The following is a 13,902-nucleotide window of genomic DNA, read 5'->3' as shown; positions in this document are numbered from 1 at the left end:
ATAATGTCAGCAACACAATCGGGGTGAGGGCACAGTCTGCTAGTGCACAGAGAGGGAATTGTGTTGGGATCAGGTGGGTGGATGCTACACAGGCAACTTCTTTCTATTCCACCGCTTACACATTTTTGGACTGTATTTTTCCTGCTTTATTTTATTTAACTATTTTCTGAAGGGCCATGTAGATGATATACAGAGGTGCAAAAAACTCCCTGAGACTCTATACCTGTGCAGAGAGGATCACCATGTGCTGTTAACTAAACTGGAGAGTAAATTAAGGTCAGTAGAAGYTAAAAATATTTTGCAAAAGAAGAAACTATTTCTGACAGTATAGCCCTCTTCTGGCTTAAGCATATTCCTCAACCATGCTTCTCCCCAAGCAGGGAATAAAAGTTCCAGGATCAGGTATTCAATGGAATAATTTGAGGTATGTTAAACTATTTTATAGACTTGTACATTTTTTTATTTTTTTCATAACTCCTTTGGAGCCTGCAATTTGAGAAGTAATTCAATGGAAGATGAAAGAGTCAGGTTTTTGTCTTAATCAKAAAAATAATTAGAAAAGCTTTTTTCAATGAAGGCAAACAAGCTGTTCACGTGGGTGAAGCTGATGTACTAAAGTGTCTCTACATCAGTCTCCACTTGGCAAAAATAGAGACGGGAAGGGACTTAATTTCAAAAAAAAAATACAGGAAGCAGTTATTAAGAACAAATGCATTATATCTATAACTATAATTAATAAAAATAAAGATAGATATAATTAAATCTAYCTGTATTATATCTATTCAAATTCACTCATTTCAGTGGAGTTCTCCATTCTTATTTTGATATATAATTTCATATTTATATGAAACAAGGGTTTGAAAAATTAACAGTGAGTGAGAAAGGACATACTAAACAGTGAAAGAGAGCATTTACTAATTCAATAAACAGTATAAATTAGAAAGAATGTATCTGTGTCWGGCTGGCTCTTCCCAAACATAATATTGGAACAGGTATCTGTTTCATTATAAGGATTATCGTAGAGCTCATTTACTCTGGGGAAGGACATGACAACCCAAGCAGGAGGGACAACAGCAGCAGCAGATTTAGATGATCCTAAGTGCAAATTCTAGGGGAGAGGAAGGAGAAAATGCCAAATTACAGAATGATATTTTTACTTGCTTATAATGTAGTTTGAAGCAGGCACCTGGCATCCCCAGGATGTGGGCTTTGTTTCCTTTTCCCATGGCTTTAAAACACTTCACTTATACAAAGAGGCATTAGCTTCTCGGACACAAATGGAATAGATCTGTGGAGAATAAAAAAAAAAAAAACCTAGCAGCAATCCTAGAAATACAGTATTGTCTGCTTTCTGAGGATCACACAGAACTTTTCCTGGAGTGGAGCTGTTGGAAGCTGTTGCCCCGGCCTCCCGATTTGTGTCCTGYTCCTTTCAGCCTTGCCTTTCCCAGCGTGTGGCAGCGTGTTCCCAGAACGGCACTTTCTCACAAATCAGGATATTGGCCAATTTCATGCTGCTCTTGCACAGAACGGAAGCAAACATGAAATAACGCRTTGGGCAGAGAGGCAAAAACACAAGGGGTGGTGGAAAGGGGAAAAAGCAGCGTAGAGAAAAACCCAGTTAAATGAGAATTCTTATTTGTATGCARGTCCAGCCCTCCCATCCTCTCCCCTTTCATGAATGTCACTTGTTCCTTCAGTTCCCACCCCCATGCCACATTGCTTTCCAGTAGGATCTGCTTGTGTGTGCATACTAACAACTAGCCTACCCTTCTCTTGTTCATTTAAAGAATTTTGGGGCTGCAAACATACTTTTTCTGCTATGTAAACAAAACAAAGAGGACAATTCTCAGCTTGGGTTTGAGGAACGGAGGCAGCAAGTGAACAGGAAGTATTAAGCAACAGTAACTAATGAGCTAGGTTTGCTTTTAAAGTCAGGAGGACAGTTGGCTCATCGCTGCTTGAGTATAACTTCAGTTCATACTAATAGGAAAAATGCACACGTTAAAAAAAAATTAGACTTGTTATCTCAGCACTGCAACTGCAGAAAAACACAGCAGGAAGCATGAGCTGGAATTTCTGGACAAAACAGGAGATCAAAACCTCCCGAATTCCTGATTCATTGTCCTCTTCCTAAAGCAAATTACATGATTCATCCAACTCACTTGCTTCATCTGTAAAAAGGGACAGTGTAAATCAGCTGCAGAGAGTCAACATCGATACAGAATTCCTGATTATCAAGTAATTAATAAAGGAAGCAAGTTATAAAAGACAAAGCAGATGAGTTTAACACCAGTTTGACATTAAAGATCTGCCTATGTCCCGAAATAGCTGGATCAACCCAGATGTGTATTGTACTAGTGTAAAATAGGACATAAACTGGCAGGACTTAGATCTGAAATAGGATAGGACAGACTGTGGCAGTACTTTTATGCTAAATATTTCTTCTGGGTTTAGCGGATCTAGTATGGAAAGTTTTCCAGAATGACTCACTGTATCTTTCCTTCCTCCTACTTTAATTTCTCTCAAGTTCCRGCTTTCCCTGTTACTTCCAGCAGGCTCCCAAGCACCCCTTCATATCAACATCCTCCAGTTTTCTGGGTTCTCTTTTTAGTCTTTTTCCTCAGCTCCCTTTCCTTCTGGTTTCCAACTCTTTATTCATCCTACACTTCTTATATCAACCTCCCTCATCTCCTTGTCCCAATCTGTTGCCTTCTTCTTATCTACTTAAATCAGTGCATTTCTTCCTTCACACTGATTAAATGTCAGCAAGGGACAAGAGGATCCCAGAGAGCTCTTGGAGTGACTGCTCCCAGTTTCCTGATCCAAAGCTCAGTATGGGCAATTTTAGGGATTATTCCTCAACAGTGATGCAGCTGTGGTTTGGCCACATGCCCACCTTGCTGGGAATGACACTGCTGCAGTCTGGTCAGACATGTAAGAGATGGATCTGTTACGTGAACAAGGAATATCTTGAGCCTTAGGTGCTAAGCTCCAACATTTCTCAACATTTCTCAACAGGTACCAAGTGCAGTTTAACAAAGTCTCCTAATTTGGCCAAATTTGAGAATTTTTTCACAGGGCTTGCAAAGGCCCAAATCTGATGGTAAGGCCTTTTTTTTTCTGTGAAATTTCAATTCCTGAATATACTGAAAGGGAGAGATTCACAACCAATGAGCTAAGAGTGCAGTGGAGATTAGACACAGGGTGTACGTAGCTTCCTTCCCTCTCGGCTTGGACAACACGCACAGTCACAATGAAAACAACAAGGAACAAAATAAAAGACAGCATAGCTCAAGCTTTATACAAAAGGAAGTAACTGAGCCATTTTCTTTTGAAGGATAGAGCCTCTTTCTCCCCCACAATCTACCCTATATTCTTACATGAAGATGTTTACACAGCCTTCAAAATATCAGAYCTCACTTGACTAGTAGGATGATGCCATGTTGTGTCCCCAGTGTCCCAGAATTGTCCTTTGATTCAGCACAACAAGGCTGTGTTGTCCTYACCTCCGCCACCACCTTCCTGGAAATGAACAGCCACTACCTTGCAATGAGGCACCTCAACCTGGAGCAGGGTTATTTTAGACCCCAAACTAACCCCCTCGCAGAGGAATGGGAATACAGAAGCACAGGCCAAGCTGGTTTGCCTGGGCACAGTTTGGCAACTTAATCTAGACAACAGAATATGTTTGTCCTGTGCTATCGGGGACAACTGTTGGTAGCTGATGTCTCAGTTACAGAGTCAATGTGCATTAGCAGCTACAGTTACCAGGATGATATTGTTTACCAATACAGCACAGAACGATGCCAGTTTGGCTTAGTTAGGCTTGACTACATAGTGAAGTCAAGGACCTACTGCCCTACAGGAGCATTTCAAGGAAAGATCGTAGTTTTTTTCTAATATGATCAAAACAACGTTCTTTAAAATGTTTTTTATTATTCAGCATAGGATTTTTACCATTTTATTATTCAGCATAGGATATTTCATCTCATGATTAAAATTTTAGAGAGTTAACAGCAACGGGATCTTACAAAGTGAAATGCCAGCCAACTTCAATCAGCATCAGTGCTATTAGCTGGGTTCATAACATGTGTAATCTAACCTGTCAGTTTAATTTTGGCTAGATATGCCCATATCATATCTATGCAATATAGAAACATTTGTTTTACAATCAAATGATTTGTTTAGAGACAGAATATGGCATAGGTAATCTTTAGAAAAGCAGAAGTGGGTTGACTTGTCAGCCAACCACTATTAATAACTCTTCCCAGGCTTTATAAAGAACACTCATGAATGATCTAATTTCAAAGAACTGAATAAAGGCTGATTATCCACCTCTGGGCTCTTGAAATTCCCCGTGTTCCTACTATAAGATGAATAACATCACATAACAGTGAAACTATTCTAAAAAGTCAGCTACATTTTCATCCAAAGCACACAGAAGTAATGCACTGCCTCTTGTCTTGTACATTGTTTCTTAGAAATGAATTCAGTGGGTTTGATATTTCAGTTTTGATTTAATCATGTTTTACACCCACTTTGCCTTTCATTGTAGTGACTGTATTTCATTGTAGTCATCATATAAATGACTGCAGTAAAAAATATTCACATAGTTTGGCCTGCAGAGCTGCAAAATATTACAATCTAAACGGAGCGTAAATATTGTCACTTGAGAGTATGTCTGTCTTCATCAGTGTTTACTCAAGCCAATCCCTTTTGCAATTAGCTGCACTGTAAAACTTCACTCACACAGTGAGTCCTTCTATCTACAGTAACTTCTAAGTACCAGGATTTTCAGTCATGTCCAAGAACCTTCAGTACTTTGCTAACAAGGCTGCTCTCAATTCTGTGGCTCAGCTTGTTTATACTTTCTGAGCCCACAGCCAGAGGAAGGTGAATGACTCTGCAGAAAACCAAAGGATTGTGGCTATTTCATTTGCTGGTAAGGTGGGAATCCAGTGCCGGACAGTGATTTCTTTGTCCAGATACCTGGCCTTAACCTGCTTTGGAAACAAGGGTTCTTAGTCTCTTCAAACACTGTGTACGAGGGGCACATAATCCTATTTCCTAAAATCTCCTCCTTTGTCTTAATTTATGAATTACACTTAATGCTCAATAAACCTAATACACTTAATATTCTTAAGAAGGCCCAGCAGAAAAACAATTGCACAATATAAAAGACTGCACATCCGATGAGCTGAGYGCAGGATACATCCAAATCCACTTGTTTACCAATATGCTCCATGCTGTTTATATTAAACGGAACCAAGTGTTCCACGATTTCTTGGGGACATCAGCAGGCAATGTTACTGTGACTGCAGCACTCAGCCCACTGCATACACTTGGGACTTGCCTCTTTACTGGATCCCTGGGAGATTCCTTGTCTGCCTCTCCCCCTGAAATGTTGCTTAAAATGCATGTGGAAATGGGTTGTTGCCAATGGTTTTGTCCACACACCGATTTATCTACTACTATCATTATATCATCTTTGTCTACTCTCTTCAAAACTTTGAATACAGCTTCCTGTCTCAGCTTTATTTCTTCTTTTCTCTAAAGTCATACGTAGTTTAAAACAAAAATTCTGTTACTGGGAATCYAGCTGCACATATATAAAGATGGTATTTGCAGTGAAGTTAACAATAACTGCAGTGGTAATGGAGCACGTTCAGCATCCCGTTCTCCTTTTTCGAGATCAGCCTGGACATCAGGGGAAAAGCCTGCATCTCCCTGAGTGCCTTTCAGGAGCTTATGGATGGCCATCACTCTTCAAACTCTGGAGCTGCTCGACGTGGTCATGTGAAATAGGTGTCCCCTCTATATCACTTACAGTCTGATAAAGATGCTGCATTTGCTGCTTTGGGTCATGAGGGTAAGGAGCAACTTGTGATTGATGTTAGATCCATGTCTTTTTTTTTGCATGGGTTATCTCCAGGGCTTTATTGTCTTTTTAATCTTTGCTGGTTTAGGATCATTTCTACCAAACATGTATTCTGATTTTGTGAAAAGAGAAGAAGGGAAAAGAGAAAGGAAAAGAGAAAGGGAAAGGGAAGAGAGAAGGGGAGGAGAGGAAAAGGAGGAGAGAAGGAACGGTGGCAAATCCAAGGTGGCAAGTTCAAGTTGGCTCCAACTTGTTAATACAAGTTGCTCCTTGGCAGCATCTGCAGGGCTGAGAACCATTTCCCTCAGTCTTGGACCCTAAGCTGCAACTTTTCATGTCACAACAGTTTGCAGCCTCAGCTAGTGTCATGTGAAATGAAATCCCATCACATATTAATTTCCCCACCAGCTGGTCTTGATGGATGGAATGAGAATTTCCCTCTTTTTCTTGAAGTACTGTGTCATTAATTTCCTTTTTCTTAGGAGATACATTTGTCAGGGCTTTCTATGCTTGACTTATAGTTAAAGGAATAAACCCTAGTTGTACATAGCAGCACCTAGAATTTAAAAATAGTCTTATTTTTATTACATTCATCCTTTAAGAAAGCACCTTTATTCTAAACTTCTGCTTGCAATGTCTGAAAACTAGGCAAAACAGTGATCTCAAAAAAAAAAAAAAAAAATGTTTTGTACTATGCTGCATTTCTATCTGTTTTCTAAGGTATAAAACTATCGACTAATGAAGACCAGGCACTAAATTAACCACAAACTTAAGGGTTTTTGTTATTCAAACAGTATTTAATTAAATTGGAAAATCACTGAACCTAGGTAGAAATATCGAGCCTAAGCAGAAATACTCACCTCCATGAGTACTGCAGCTTGCAACACAGTCATTTTAAAATGTCAACAAATACTAGCACCACCCATTTGAAAAATGTCTTTTTTTTTTTCTGGTTTGGTTTTTAAAGCTTTARCTCTGATTGACTTATTAATTTCATAACTCATTCCACTTCTCTCTAAATGATAAGCTTTTTTTTTTTCTGAAATAGAGAGTTATTCATACTAAGCGCATGCAATCTAATATTCTAAATTAGTTTAAATACCTAAAAAGAGTGAATCATCCCAAAAGCCAATCTAACTGCTACCTTCCTTGCATTTTAGTTTCTTGGATAGGACTTGCATTAACTTTTATTGGCATATCTGATCATTTGATCATTTTTGAATTCATTGTCCAATTTTGTCTGAATCCAGCAGGTCTCAAAAATCCTAAGAAGATCATAGGAGAGATGCTGCTGTTGACTTCTACTACTGGTCCAGGCAACAAGGTGAAAAAAGTAAATAAAGGACAAAGGTTCTTCCTGGAAGGATGCACAAATGAGCAAGGAATATTGCAAGGTGCAGGGAGGACATTTGAATTATGGAAGGGAACTGAGGGTATTGGGAGGAACTGCTGGGCCAAGCAGAAATGTTCTGATGGTACCTGTTGTACTTGAATCAATATTTAAAATTAGAAGAGACTATCATAAATGATTATATTTTCAGGACACTGTTTCAGGATTTTGGTTTATTTTCCAAATTTGAGAATTTAATGATCTGCAAATAAAAGAGTTCTGGCTTTCCAATTTGATAATCTGAATGATCAGCAACTGATACAATGGTCAAACTTATTTTAAACTCCATCCATTAATATATCCATATATTAATATATCCCATTAATATATTATGGTTTACACTGAGGACTAGTTTTTTGAATGAATATTGAACCTTAYACCTTGATACTGCCAGAAGCAGTGATATTTTCAGTTAATGATTTTAAGATAATACTTTCTCACTTGCACCCAGTTTAGTTCTCTCCACTTGGTTTTATGYTGACAAGCTGAACTGCATTCTTCTAAATTCTGGGCACACTTTTGCCATTGTGTCTCACGTTTATTTGAAGAYAAATAAAAACAGGTGTTGTGTGGATCTACATTCTTAGCTCTTAAAGTGCAGCTCGTGCTGTGAACTGTTTCATCTCACAACAGAAATTCAGAATTTAGCATATTATTCTTTAAAGCAAATCATGATATGTTAGTTTGAGCTGCAACTTGGCTTAAGGGACAYTGTTCCAACTGCAACCATGCAGGCAGTCAAGCTGCCCCCTCATTGAGGGTGCATTTTTATGAATTGCTGTGTTTAAAATTGTTTCAAGATAAGGGAAGAACACCTTGGTGTTTCTTAAACTACAGACTGTCAGTGGGAGAAAAAGCATAATAAACTTGGAAACGCACAGGATGCATCTGTAGAAGACAATGCAGGTTGTAATTGGTGCTCTGTCCTCCATTCTGCTTCTGGGGCTGGAGAACTAAGACCAAGGCAGTGACTGCAATTATTAGTTGTTGACTAGTGATGACTAATATTGGCTCCAAACTTACTGGGCCTTATGCAAAGAACTGTTTTATGTGAGAAGAGTGTGTGGTGTAGAGTCACGTCAGGTATAGCAGTGGCCACCTATGGCTGCTGGGAGCCTGGGGCTAGCTAGTTCGATGCTGCAGTTCAGTAAGGATCTAGTATTGCTGGAAAATGTTGTTTACTTAGCATCAGCATCATGACTTAAGAAGAAAGGGAGCTTTCAAACTGCTCTGGCAAGTAATGCAAACATTTTCTCAGTTCATAAGTAGCAGTTCCAGATCCGATTGCCGGGAGGAGCGTAGAGTCAAATGGCTTCTGATTAATGCCCTCTGGTTTGCGCCTGATGAATTTTATGGCTAATGGTGAATAAAAGGCTAATTTGTCTCCTAATGCATTTATTAATACAAACGTGATGACTTTCTGCATTACCTGGCTTGGATTAAGAGCGTGTTTCAGCGTTTTGTGCTTCTTGCTTGTTCTGGCTGTATCAATAACGTCTTTGTGCGGCCTGAGCTTCCTATTCATGACAGAGCAGGGCACAGCAATGAGCACTTCAGCAAACAGATTATTTCTTGAATTATCCAACTCGAAGCCTGAACAACTTGAAGAGGGGCACGGTCAGACTTGCCAACCATAAACAATAAGCACTTTTTAAAAGCGTAGAAGGGCTTACAAATTAAAAACCACCTAAGGATCAGTTTGAACTGCAACTTAGCTGTGCTTTACGAAAACATTAGGACACAGAAGAACAAGAGCAGCCCCAATGACCATGATATCATCTGTCTGCTTCTCTGCTATTCTATATTTTGGAAGCCTCTGAATGGAAAAAAAAAAAAAAGTTGGTTTTTTTCGGTCTTGGGAGAGTGTCCTCAAAGATACAGTGACCCTTTTTAGAAAACCACTGACTGTGCAACATATGGACATAGCAACAGAAGGACCTTTCCAGGACAAGCCTTGCTCTAGCACTTTGGCTAGCTATTGACTAATTGACTAGAATTCTTGTTTCCTGAAGTATCTCTAAATATCATGTGTTTAATATGAGTAAAATTTAGGGAAAAATACAAGTTGCTTAAGAAATCACCTTTTGAATGGTGTCTGTGCACCAGACTCCTCCCTCATCCCAAGTTACAGAGAGGAGGAAGCAGAACCATTTGGACTTTGGCACTCAGGGCTTCTCTGACTGATCCCCAGTCTGACTGGCCAGCAGGACCTCTGCCAAAAACACTTCACCTCTCCTTCTCCTCCCCCATTTTTCCTCTTCCACTCCCACAGTTTCCACAGAAACAGACTAGCATAAACAGCACAGGTTTTGGGTGCCTTTCCACAACAGTTAATATTGTTTAATGAGCATCTGAATGAAGAACTGGCTAATTAACATCTCATTTGGGGGGAAAACTTCAGAGTTTAGAGATCCAGGGACTGGATACTAACAGACACATGGGGATCTTCTCCCCCTCCTCAACATTTTAAACCTCATGTATCAGCCCTGGGTGTTTTGCTCAGTGTTCCCAGCGTTTTTCCTGCTACTCATCGGTAGCTGGGGCTGGTAAATCCCGTAGAAGTGACACCCATTGCAGGGCTGTTTTCAGGCCTGTGGTCAGCTGAGCGGAGCTGTGTTCCCAGCAGCGACACGGTGCTTCAGGGCATAGCCAGCTAAGCAAGCTGCTGTGAAAGTGTGTGCGTAGGGAATCCGTTCCKATTACTGTATTTCAGATGGTGTTCACTACACCCGTTCTTGACAGCAATCAGAACTGTACTCCTTCTGTCAACCAGCCAGGAGGATATAGGGATTACCTTCGATTACACTAATGAGCTTAGACCAATCCATAAGTAAATGAAGGGCCAGCAGTACCCCTGGAGAGCAGCAAAGAGAAGGGAAGCAGAAGGCAGAGGACCGCCTGTATTCCGGATTTTATCTTGTTCAAGATATGTGGAGAATTAGACRTGTAAAGGGAGGATACTGCACTAGAGCTACAACCTTGAACACAGGTATCAAGATTTGCTGTAAGGATGGTGGGGAAGGAAATTTTKAAGTCAATAAAATTGCTGTAGGAAACTGCCACAGGCCATTTTAGTTTGGGGGCTGTCGATCTTGGACRCTAGTGCTGTGACTTCTAGGGCATTTTCAGGGGTTGGACTTAGACGTATTCAGGACAACGGGTGTTTTGCTGCCAGCTTCACGGGGCAGAATTTCACTGAAACAGGAGTGATTAAAGGCAGCCAGAAAAAAAAAACAAGTATAACCAAGGTGAGAGCAGACTGGAGCCAAGTGTAAAGGCAGCTGTGGGTCAGCATCTGAGCACCATGTGCCACCAGGAGAGCTTGTCTCCTCCTCCCATCCTGCAGTCCTTGGCTATCCCTCGTGCAGCAGGAGATGGGCTCTTCGCTAGCTGTTATGGAGCGGTAGCTACAACAGCCCTGTTACTTCAGGCCCYGGCCTCACTCTGCTGATTTTCTTCTTCCCCTTCACACAGCACTAGCCTTAGCACATGGAAAGAATAGCCCTTCACCTCCTGGCCCTCTGAGCCAATTGTGGGTGGCTGGACACAGAAGGACACGTTTATTTTCCCTGGTCAGCGTCCTACTCTGTGCAATACTTGCTCTCTGTTGTCTTTGCAAAAACTGAACGCTGTCATGCATTTCATGTGCAGGCAACAACATCCTGTTTTGCTACGCTGCTGCAAAGAGCTTTAAGCCTTTGCTGTGATCTCCATAGTGAAACAAAAGGAASAGAATGTTTTTGAAGTTGTCCCCAATTCCGTGATTGAGGTTTTACTTAATCTTCTACAATCATGTACTTTCTTAACATGACCTGGACAGCACAGTACCTGTCTACAGTTACTTTTACATAATTAATTTGAGAGGAACCCAATCTTCTCTGCCTGAAATTGTTTTATCACTAGGTAAGATGCTTCTCCCTTTTCTCCCATTACAGATTAAGTCACCAAGGAATTTAGGGAGATGAATTTGGAAAATCACACCATCACGGAATGGCTGAGGTTGGAAGGGATTTTTGGAGGCCGTCTAGTTGAGGCCCCTGCTCAGGCAGTGTCCCCTGCACCAGGCTGCCCAGGCCCCTGTCCCTAGAACATCTCTGGGGATGGAGGTTTCACAGCCTCCCTGGGCAACCTGTGCTCACAGTAAAGAAGGTCTCCTCAAGCCCAGAGGCAACTGCTTGTGCCTCGGTTTGTGCCCACTGCCTCTCGTCCCATTACTGGGCACCTCTGAAAACGGTCTGGCTGCCTCATTTACAGCCTCCTTTCAGGTAAGAATGAACAGTTGTAGGGTTTTTTCTTTCTTTTTTTTTTTTTTTCTTTTCATAATGGAAGAGTTGCAAAAGGTGATGGCCTATTAAACCCTAATATACTTAAATAATTTGTGTTCTCTGAAAACCGCTTTCATCCTTCATGTCAGAAATCTGTATTTTTTTATTTTGGACTGTCTCAGCACACTTCAAAGAACCAAACTAGATCTAGAATGTAACTAATCTTCCTTAAAACCAGGATAACTCATAGTATTTTTTTTAGATTTTGCATGCTAATGAATTATCATCTCCAATATTCTCGTCATACAAGACTTCAAAATAAGCATCAGAAATGCAAACAACCTGCCCATGAAAAATACATTAAGCTTTTAATAGTCTTATTCATTCTCCATAGTGCTGTTAGTGACATAGTTAAAAATCAAACCAGTTAAGTGAAGCTGGTGCAAAGAGGTGTAAAACTACAACTTAGCACTGTGATTGTATCCCTGGAAGCTTAAATAAAATTCCTATTGGAACATACTGATATTCACATTTTAATTAAGATTAAAAATGTAATTTTACTACCTGCCTGGCATATTAGACCATTTATAATAGAATATTTCTAATTGTTAACCCTAGAAGACAAATATAAGCTGAAATTGCAGCCGTGTCATTACTTTCCACTATGCTTTTGTACCTAGAAGGGGCAGCATCAACTAATGTAAAAATAAAGTGGTGATGATTTTGCCACGCTTTGCCAGCCTGCAGTTGCTGGGGGTAGGTCCTAGCAGAACATGGCCAGTTATGGCATCTTTAAGTTCTGATGGTCTCCAGTTCCCAGCACAGCTCCTCAGTTTTAYCACAGAAGCAGAGCCAGAGCCCCTCCTTTGTGCCTCCTACCTGCAGAAAGGGCATCCTCAAGGCTTCAGTCCACAGACTCTCAAAAACAAGTAAACAGTTTTTAGTATGTTGGAGATAATTTATTACTATGGATAAAGGATTAATAAGCTTTGTTGAATATATTAGAAAACTTGAAAAATGCATACTAATAATACTATGAGCTATTTACCTTGTGGTAGCACCTGCAGGTCCTTCAAAATTCTGTTTCTTTGTAAGAGGCACTTCATAGCACTCCAAATTCTACTCAATCCAGGTTAATGGTAATGGATGGTAAAGGAACACAGTCAACAGGGATAAGTAATGGCAGGGTAATTTTCATACTGAGGACATGGCATAGAAAGCATGTAATTGCTGTCAAGGATTTTGTAGACAGAGGTACTTAATGTTGATATTTGAAGTAGTAAAAATAAGTTTTGTTTTTAGRAATCTTCTCCTGTACAAGAGGGAAAAAGTAAGAAACTCTACAAGAAAAGAACAGTTGGACTGATGCATGTTAAGAGTCCCATTTCCAACAGATTATATTCTCATTATAGTCCCATTCTCAACAGATAATATGGTGTCTTTGCCTAAGAGAGAAGGGTCTGCCTTTCAAAATGTACATCTACAGTTCTTGGTCCAATGACAACAACATTTGCATGTTTTTTTTTTTTCCACATTTCCCTTATCACCGAGGCAGCCTGGCATTCGGACAGTAGTCCTCGCTCTGGATTTCTGTCTCAGTGATTCTACCGTCTTCAGAAGCATCATCTTCAGGCTCATCTAGTCAATACACTGCCCATGTGTCCTCAGGAGCACAGCTCCCAGGGGCCCATTCCCTGAGACCTTTACTGCTTTCTAGCAGCTTAGTTAAATTCCAAGTATGAAAGGTGTTGGCGAGCAGACTAAAGCTCTGTAATGAAGACATCATTTTGACCCTCYAGAACAAATGAACTCACCACAACAAAGGTAAATCCGTGGGTCCATCTCCTTTAGGACCTATGGACAACCACAGAGCTTTGCAAGTCTCATCACATACAAGTGAGATRACCAGAGTATGACCAGAGCAGGGTAGCGAYCTGGAGAGGGGCATTCAGGGTCTGGCACAGAGGAGGAGGGTGCCTAGGACTAGGATAGACCACCAAGGGCCTCACAAGCAGAGAAATCCAGCATGTGGGACRCRGCACAAGGCCCTTGTTTGCACCACRGCTGAGAYTGGAAGGGGACGGGGTACAGGCTGMTRYCCTGACAGGGTCRCAGGAGACCTGGATTTGGAATGCAGTGTTGGTGCTTAGCTGTGAAACGGTGGCACAGCCTGTGTGCACACACTGAGCCTCGGCACCCGTGGGTGCTGGCACTGCGTTTCCCRAGCAAAGGCCCTGCCGTGCGGCGCAAATCGCCCCGCTTCCCCGTGGCACTGCTGCTCTCTGCGGGATTTGCACTCAACTCTCCCCCGGTGCCGGTCGCGCTCCGAGGGCGCGCGGGCCGCGGAGGGAGCGGCCGGGCCCGGG

This window comes from Nothoprocta perdicaria, unplaced genomic scaffold (genome assembly GCF_003342845.1).
Source record: "Nothoprocta perdicaria isolate Ctin4 unplaced genomic scaffold, notPer1 scaffold_44, whole genome shotgun sequence".
Taxonomy (NCBI): Eukaryota; Metazoa; Chordata; class Aves; order Tinamiformes; family Tinamidae; genus Nothoprocta; species Nothoprocta perdicaria.
Note: the sequence above shows the minus strand (reverse complement) of the source record.